The 9,998-nt window shown below is 35.3% G+C and overlaps 1 non-coding gene across 1 annotated transcript; it reads left to right on the top strand.

The window, feature by feature from the left end:
* Window positions 1-1,421: 1,421 nt before the first annotated feature.
* LOC139846219 (small nucleolar RNA R71) lies at window positions 1,422-1,528 on the top strand. The gene has a single exon (XR_011758950.1). It is a non-coding gene; the product is annotated as a small nucleolar RNA R71 (small nucleolar RNA).
* The last annotated feature ends 8,470 nt before the right edge of the window (window positions 1,529-9,998 follow it).

The raw sequence follows: 9,998 nt of genomic DNA, 5'->3' as shown, positions 1-9,998 counted from the left end.
ACCGAAACAAAATCGGATATCCAAGACTAGTTTAGCCACGAAAATAATTGGGAAAAATTAAATAAATCACATCTTTTTAAGATAACATGATATTTTATATATATGTACTTATAATTCAATTTTATATGGTTCAGGATCACCAGTAAACAACACGAGAAGATTAATCATAAGATCCCATGATTGTACGCAACACGTCATTTGACAACACCGGTACTTTATGTACGCAACACGTCATTTGACAACACCGGTACCGTGGGTCAAGATTAATCTCGACCAATACATATACAATGGGGTTTTATTTATTTCGTTGGGGGTTTATTAAACACCTAAAAATGAACCATTAAAATTGAATTACTAACATCGGACTGCTAACTACGGACTAAGGAATTATTCAAAGTATTAAAAGTATTATAAGTATATATATGTGACGATTGTTTAAAATGAAAATATATTGATATATTATATATGGATAGGTTCGTGATATCAATCGGAGACCGAGTCGAAATTACATATCTTCAAGACAACAGTGAGTATATAGTCCCACTTTTAAACTCTAAATATTTCGGGATGAGAATACATGTATTTTATGTTTTACGTTATGGACACAAGTAACTGAAAAATATATTCTACGTTGAGTTGTACCACTGGCATACTTCCCTGTAGCTTGGTAACTAATATTTACAGCGGTATTGTAAACGCGAATCCTGTTGATAGATCTATCGGGCCTGACAACCCCAACCGGACTGGACGACCAGTATTCAACGGTTGCACAGTACTTCGTTTCGTGACTACACTTGGTACAGTGTAGTAAGATTTCATATTAAAGGGAATATGCGACGTGATTAATTGTTAAGTATGGTTACCAAGTGCTCAACCACTTAGAATATTTTTATTAAACTGTTTATATATGAAATCTTGTGGTCTATATATATATATATTGCTGCCGGCATTAAACCTATATCTCACCAACTTTATGTTGACGTTTTAAATATGTTTATTCTCAGGTATGAATTAAGTCTTCCGCTGTGCATTAGCTCATACTAAGGATACTACTCGGGACCATTTAAGCCATGATTCAAAAATGTTGCATTCGAGTCATTGAAGTTCACTAGAGACTATTAATAAGTAAATGGTGGTTTAGGACATTTGGATATTATGAAATATTAGGCGATCATGTCAACAATCGATGTAATAATAGATTGTTTTTTTTTAAGAATAAATGCAACGTTTGTAAAATGTTTCATATAGAGGTCAAGTACCTCGCGATGTAATCATATGTTATTGTATTCGTCCCTATGGATTGGGTCGGGTCGTCTCATGTGGTTTTCTTCATAATGGAACCACCAGCTGCTATATCGATGTCTTTTCTTGTAGTGATGTCACATCCTTGATAGAATATTTGTACTATTTGATAAGTGTCTAAACCATGTTGCGGACATCCTCTCAATAACTTTCCAAATCTTGTCCATGCCTCATATAATGTTTCATTTGGCTTTTGCGTGAACGTAACAATTTCTCCTTGAAGTCTCACGAATTTAGATGCCGGAAATAATTGTTTAAGAAATTTTTTAACTAAAACATCCCATGTATCAATCGCCCCTTCAGGTAATGATTCTAACCAATCTTTGGCTTCTCCCTTTAAAGTCCAGGGAAATAACATGAGATATATCTGTTCATCCTCCACTTCTCCGATTTTAAATAGAGTACAAATCCTATTAAAGGTACGAAGATGTTCGTTTGGATCTTCTTTCGGCGCACCACTAAATTGGCATTGATTAGTTACCATGTGTAGGATTTGTCCTTTGATTTCATAATCTGGCACATTAATGTCTGGTTGAGTAATTGCGTGACCTTGACCAGTGCGTTTAGCTCTCATTCAGTCTTCCATACTTAGAGGTTCCAGATTTTCCATGATTGAATTTGTTGAATCTGAATCACTAGAGGATTCTGACTTAATGGTTTCTTCCTCGACAATCTCTGGATGAGTGATTTATGGTTCAAGAGGAATGATTAGTGGTTCAGGATCTCTGAATTGTCCCTGAATATCCTCCAGATTCTCAATTGTGAGGTCGGGTTCAAAAAATGGATTATCGGAAATTTGAATTGGAGTACTTGGTCGACTAGATGACGATTCTAAAGAAAAATCAACGGCGACAATATTGGCTAAATGTCTTGATCGAGTTACAGGTGGAGAACGTATAAAAGATGGTGAACGTTTTGCTCTCACTGAATATCCTATTAGTTATAAAGATAAAAATTATATAAGTTATCAAATTAATAGACTATTCTGATTTTGCCCACGTTTCGAATAGCCAATAGATGCAGCAGGTAGCCAGGACCCTTTAAATCGGAAGCCCACAACTCGCCACTAACAAATCCAACTATTACTACGAACCAGAAAATTTTGGATGTCTATCAATTTAACCGTTTAAAATAATTTTTCGTCGAATTTTAAAGAAAATAAAGAAAATTCTATGTCCTAAAAACTAGAGTGTCGAGAAATAAGAAAGAAAAAGAGATCGTCGAAAAACGTCGAAAAATTAAAGGTCGAAAAACAAATGTCGAAAAACAAACAGTCGAAAAATAAAAATAAGAAAATAAAGCGTCGAAACTAAAAAGGTACTAAATACTAAAAATTAAAACTTACGTCTAAATGTATTAAAGCTTAAAAGGAATTCTATATTCAAAATGGCAATAACTTAAAAAGTACTAAAATCTTAAAACGGCATCGCAAAATTCTAAAGCACCTAAATCTTAATCTAAAGAAAAAGCACTTAAGGAATTTTACGGCAAAGCCTAAAAATCTAGAGATACTACGGCAAAATACTAAGCTACAAACTAGTTACGAACGATAAATATATAAATTATAAATTAAACGATATAAAATACAAAAATAAAACTTAAAGTTATAAAAATACAATTTTTATAAAAATATTATTTTTATATTATTATTTTATAAAAGTATTGATTTATTATATTAATAAAACTAATTATAACTTAAAAATACAAAATAAATAAAACTAAAACTAATTAATATAATAATTAACCCTAATTAGGGTTTAATAATAATAATAATAATTAATAATACTCCGTAATTAATGTTGTACCAGGTCAAACCTGGCGTGTCAGAATGAACCATGCGGTCGCATGGATTTTACGCTTCCGGTTCATGCGATCGCATGGGCCTAAATTTCGGATCACAAATTGGGCTGCTACAGTACCAGACCCGATTCTTTTTACTATTATTTTTTTCTGATTTTTAAATTTTTGTTTTTAATTTATATAAAAAAAAATATGTAATAAAAACTTATAAAAATAAATTACTTATTAATCTTAATTTTTAACAAAAGAAAAATAAAAATATAAACTTTTTAATTTAAATACTTAAAAATATAGAAATATATATATATATATATATATATATATATATATATATATATATATATATATATATATATATATATATATATATATATATATATATATATATATATATATATATATAGGGGCAGGATCAATGGGGAAGTAACCAATCGGGGGGAAGCGGGGGGAAGTAAAAAAATTTTTTTCATTATTTTTGAAATTTTTTTTTTTCCGGCATCAAGATCACACGAAAATATGAACATTTAGAAGAGACACTTCGTGATGAATGTTATTATTTATGCGGGAAAACGATCGACAAAAATAACATTCAAGATAATATTGTTCGTGAAGAATATGAAGGTTTTTTTTCATGTTTTGTGAAGTAAAATTTAGCCCGATTTAGAGTTTAGGGTTTAGAGTTTGGTGTTTTGGGTTTATTCCATAAACCCAAAACACCAAACTCTAAACCCTAAACCCTAAACTCTAAACCGTTCGTGTTAAAAACTCAATCTAAATCCTAAATCTAAACCCTAAATCTAAACCCTAAACCCTAAATTTCTAAACCCTAATATCTAAACCCTATAAACCCTAATATCTAAACCCCAATAGCTAAAACCTCAAAATACGCTCGAAAAACAAGATAATTGTTATATATTACTTCTTCGAGCGTTTTCCCGCCAAAATAAAAACATTTATCACAAAGTGTCTCTACTAAATGTTCATATTTTCATCTCATCTATAATGTTCGTAAATAAAGTTTTTTTAAAAAACAAAAAAAAAAAGTTTTTGCTTCCCCCCGAATGGTTACTTCCCTCTTGATCCTACCACTATATATATATATATATATATATATATATATATATATATATATATATATATATATATATATATATATATATATATATATATATATATATATATATATATATATATATATAATATTTTAAAAACTTATATATTTTTACAAGACTAACTAAAAAAAACTAATTTTTTTATATAGCGTTTCGCTTTCGGCGTTGATGAATTTCCCCGGCAGCGGCGCAAATACGAAATAGTTATATTTTTATTACGAAATACTATTAAATACGATACAACTTTACACAAGTTATTTATTTATTTATAGAGTGGATATACCTAAACCTTGCTACAACACTTATAGGGAGTGTACCTAATCATACAGTAGTGTAGTTTTTAGTAAGTCCGGTTCGTCCACAGGGAACTAGCCAAGTTTAACGCTATATTTTAAAAACTATATTTGTATATAAATATATATATATATATATATATATATATATATATATATATATATATATATATATATATATATATATATATATATATATATAAGTAGTATTATTATTATAAAAGGGGGTTTTTACCGTTTAATGACCGGTTTGTCGATTTTATGTCTTAAGTTACAATTAAAACCTAATGTAAAATATTAAATATACAAATGACTTAATTTAAAGCGTAAATTAAATGACGATAATAAAAGTGCAATAATTTAAAGTGTGATAAATAAAATGACGATAAATAAAATTGCGATAATTAAAAAGTACGATAATTAAAAAGTACGATAATTAATAGTGCGATAAATAAAATGACAGTAAATAAAAGTGCGATGAAATATGAAATAAAAGAATTATTGTTGGTCCCTTGATAACAACAGGAGTATTGTAGAGGGGGGGGGGGGGGTGAATACAATTTCTTTTCAATTAACCAAATAGTTAAACTCGATTAGTATTCAATCATGCAAATAAATAGAGTCACATGTAATTTTTCAACAGTTATTCTTTATTGATTGAATCACAAAGAATCACAACTATCCTTGGCAGAATGATAGTTGGTTGATACAGATTACCTAGATTATAGCTAAGAGGTAAACTAACAGCTATTACACGTTTTGACTCTATAAAATAAACCCACACCACTAGTTGTAACAATAGTGGATACAACAATTTATAGTAGTCTTATTAACCGTGTAATGGTTCTATTGTCCACTGGTACATATGATGTATGTACTTGTGGAGACAACTATATCAGAGAGCATTCTCTCGTCTTTCCTCTTTGGTAGCTATTTGCAGGAACACCCCAATTCGGTTTGGCACCAATATTTGATTAAACAAATAGAATGTTGTGTTCCCTAGGTGATGACAAAGTATAACCTATGTCTGCACATGCGTTAACCTTCTGCATTTCCACGTGGTCTTGTAAGGTCACTTGTCAGCCGCCGACGCGTGTCCTTTTCTATCAACTTTGTCTTTGACTTCTGTTGAATAGTACCATTGATGTAGACCACTCGGGAAAACGACTATGCTTATAATGGAGCATAGCTGTCTTGTGTAGTGAGCTGCATTCCAGTTGTGCTGGTTCTTCATTGCTGAGCCACTTCATGTTCTTGATTTGCTGAGTACACATCCTGTGCTGATTGAAGAACGCTGTCTACCTTGTGCTGTAGACTGAGCAGCAAACTAAACACTCGACACAGCTACATCTGCTGTCTATACATGAACAAACTTGTGCTGACTGCACATAACACTTTAGTGCAAATAAATTACAGTTTTGTCATAATTAAATCCTTAATTATTTTGGGGACTCAACAATCTCCCCCTATTTGATGATGACAAAACCTATAACATGTAGAGAAAACACTAAAATCAGCACGGAGGGACAAAAAAAAAAGGCAGTAAATTTGTCCCTTTTTAAGTTTGTTTTGGGATCTTTTGCTGAGTTATCCATATCTTATAATTTGATATGATTTTGAAGATAAACTCATTTCACTTTCATTGCAACACAATATGTACAGTAATTACAACAACAGCAGAAAGAAAAGTGAATTAAACAAAAGCTACAATTTGAGCACATAGGAGACTATCTATCTTTATCTTTTTCTCGTTCTTCTTCAGATAGCTCTTCTTGTTTGATTCTTCAGGCTTCAGGGAACAGATAAGGTACATCAGCAGGGTCAAACACAGGGATATGAGGAGGTAGAATGATGGGGCCTTTTCCGGTTGGTCCTTCACCAGTGGATTGCTTTCCTTTAGGTTTTTGAGAGAGGACTTCATCTACATTCACCACTGGTGCATTCCCAAACCTTGTTGCTTTCTTGAAGAGCTGTTGGAGTTCAGATTTAAGTGTATTTTTTATAGCACTTTCACCTTTACCAATGAAATACTCCAAGATCTCCATCCATTCACTAAATCCAAGGGATCTTAACTCATCATAGTTTATTCTTTCTTGAACTTTATTCTCCCTTACAATATTGAACGCTCTTTTTGACCCTCTGTTTACTTTGATGATCCTGCTGGAATTGGATCTTCTATTCATCACATCACCATACCTACTCCTATAATAATGATCAGGAAATTCACTGGTACGAACAGATTCTATAGGAGCAGTAGCAGGTGCTTTCTCAGCAGCTTCAATCTTATCAAATGCCTTATCCTGTTCTTTGACAATGGCTTTAGCTAATTCTAGGGACTCAGCCTCTTGCTTTCTATCAGTAGCCAATTTGTCTTCTATATCCTGGAGCCTTACCCTCTCAGCGAGTTCAGCATCAGCAGCCTCCCTTCTTTGAATTTCAGCTTGTAGACCCAACAAATACTCGTCAGCAGTGATTTTCAGGGATTTTACTGTTTCAATCATCTTTCTACCCTCTTCAGTTCTAAGGGCAGCACGATACTCCCTTAGATTCATACCCAGCTGGTGAGCCTCTTGAAATTGAGCTTTCTCCTCATCAGTAGAGAGCCTTTGACCACTGTTGTTTAAGTATACACTAATTTCAATGCCATAAGTCAAGTCAGTAATGTAGAGTGGCTGATCAAGGGGATGATGCAGCAACCTAACTTGAAGTATCCTTTCATTGATAGCAGCTTGTCTTTGCTCAAGCAATTCCTGTACAGTGATCTCCAGCCGGTAAACATCTCTTTCATCTGGATTCATTTTAAATAAGTCTGGCTCACCACGGGTAATTGAATCATCTTTCCAAGTTCTGTGTTTACCATGACGTTTTGGGGAAGATGGAGGATACATGATTGATTCACCTATGCCAGATGAAGTCACTGGAAACTGATTGACACGATTATCCTTTGTTCTGTTAAAATAAGTGAGAGTCTGGGGAGAGATAGGTGATTGAACAAATAAATGATCTCCACTACCCCAGACTGTAAAGTCAGCAGGATTAACCGTATCATCATCTTGATTAGCACCCAGCTCAACCACCTTGGCTGGGTCTTCAACACTTGCAACACCCAGCAGCACACTTCTGGCTGGGTCTTCATTCACAGCACTCTTTGCTGTGTCTTCAGTACCAGCTGACTGATTAGTATCAGCTGGTACAACCACCTCAGTATTTTCATCAGCTGCCTCAAATAAGGGTCCTTTCCTTAGGGGCTAATTGTCCCTAAGAGCAGATTTCACCCTTTGTTTATCTATGGGCATGGGTTCAGCTGATGGTTCTTGTGTTGATACTGGCTCAAGTGGAGGCAGGTAGGGAACAATAGCAAGATGCTCTCCCTGAATATCATCATCATCAAGATTGATTGTTTCTGCTGGCTTATGTTGTGTAGCTGGCTGTGTGAAGATGTTGGGCGAGAATATGAGCTGGTTTCTAACATAGCATCTAACCACTTCATAAAAATGTCAGCTCTAACTCCTCTTCCTAACTCAGTGGATGCAAGATAATCTTTCATTTCTTCGGGAGTCATCCGTTTGATCCTATATGCTCGCTCAGCATACAGTTTTGCCCTCTTTTTGTCGTATTTAACCATGAATTTGGCATTTCTTTTTCGTGCATCCTTTTTGAATTTATCAATGCCAATCAGGTCATCATCAATGTCCCTCTTTTTCGGGGTCAGCCATCTCCTATGCTCAATTCTATGGCGTTTAAGAGCAACATAGGCATCCCATTTGACATTGAAGGCATCATTTAATTCTTGCTGTCTCTTCTGATGTCTCTCCAGTTTTCTTTTCATTCTTCTTTCAATAGTTTGAGAAACAACAAAAGCTTCAGCAACAGCCCGTGCAGAAACATCACTGGGCTTACTGCCAGAACCAATATCATCCACTGATGTGGCAGACACACTGGGTTGAGATTCACCAGCTGCCTGTACACCAACTTTAGTATGAACGTTGCTGGGCTTAGTGCCAGAGTCTTGACCAGTAGAACCATCATCACCATCACCATCACCATCTCTCCTTGGTTGTTTTGGAACCTTTTCATGCTCATGCTCCCCCTCTGATTGTTTTCTCTTTTTGAGTTTCTTTTTAGATTACTTCTCCCCCTTTTTGTTATCAGCAGGGGCAGAAAGGTGAACAGGGGAGACCTGTGCATCAAGGTCACTATCTGAATCTGGAACAGAGAATGCAAAATTGTTCCAGTCAGCAACTTCAGGAGTAATATGGGCACCAGGATCCACGCCAAATTGTCGAAGAAGGAGGTTGGAAGACCTAACTTCATTCCTTGCAACACCCATAGCCATCTTCTCAACCATGGCCCTAACATCACCCTGTAGGGTAGCCAGTCGATGCATATTTTCAACCATTTGAACATAGGCAGAAGCAGGAATCATGTTAGCCATTTGCTGCTCTTGTGAATCCAATCTCTCATGTAGCACTGCATTTTCTTCATTAAGAAAAAGAATTCTGCGATTAGCAGCATCTAAATCAGCTTGAAGATGGACAATGTCCTCAGTATATTCATTGTGAGATATGATTCGTTTCTTTAAGTCCTCCTCCTCTTCATGTTGTTTGACAATGGCAGCCACCGCAAGATCTGCAAAGGCACATACTTGTTTGAGCTGGACTTCAATATTGGAAGTGGTAACCTGCCCAGCGTTACGTATGGCTTCAGTCACACTATCAGCAATAGCAGTGCGAATGGTGGCCTGTAGATCAGGTGTAACCTCAGCGAGTGTTTTATAGACAGCCAGGGTGGAGATGTCAGCCACCTCATCAGCATTAAATTTAACATAGCTAGTTGAGGGGTGGTCAGAAGCAGCTAACACAGGACTACCTCCGTGGGGTGGTGGAGGTGGAAGGTCAGAATTTGACTCGTCACCATGATCACCATCATTTTTACCTTCACCCGAAGGTTTAAAACCACTGGTATTCTTGTCAGCATCATGAACATCATCATCAGTGAGATCCACTGGTTTATATTTGGTACCAGTCACATTATCATGAGTGACTGGTTCATCCTTACCAGTACCTTTATCAGCATCACCATCAGAAGAAGAAGATGATGAGGAAGAAGCTGATGAATCAGAAGGTACTGGTGAATCAGGAATATTCTGCATAACATATTTACCAGTAGAGGGATCTCTGATGAACTTGAGAGGCCTCCATCTACCAGGCCATGGAGAAGCAACTGGAGCCATGCCAAAAAAATGATAATATGGCTGCTCGTTGATCTGTTCTAAAGTAGCCAACCTCTCATAAACTTCTTCTCTAGCTGGTTGATCAAGCTGAGACAATAGTTCAGTCAGCTCTTCGTGAGGCAATTTGCTGGCTGAGACTATGGAAGTTTGAGGATCAAAAGTTAGCTGATCCACCAGCAGAGCAACTCTGGGAGTAATAGATGCTCCCCGATAGATGAAGTTAGGGACAACTTCATCAGGATCTAGCACCTGGCACAC

This window comes from Rutidosis leptorrhynchoides, chromosome 4 (assembly GCF_046630445.1).
Source record: "Rutidosis leptorrhynchoides isolate AG116_Rl617_1_P2 chromosome 4, CSIRO_AGI_Rlap_v1, whole genome shotgun sequence".
NCBI classification, from domain to species: Eukaryota; Viridiplantae; Streptophyta; class Magnoliopsida; order Asterales; family Asteraceae; genus Rutidosis; species Rutidosis leptorrhynchoides.
This window is presented reverse-complemented; position numbering and strand designations above follow the sequence as displayed.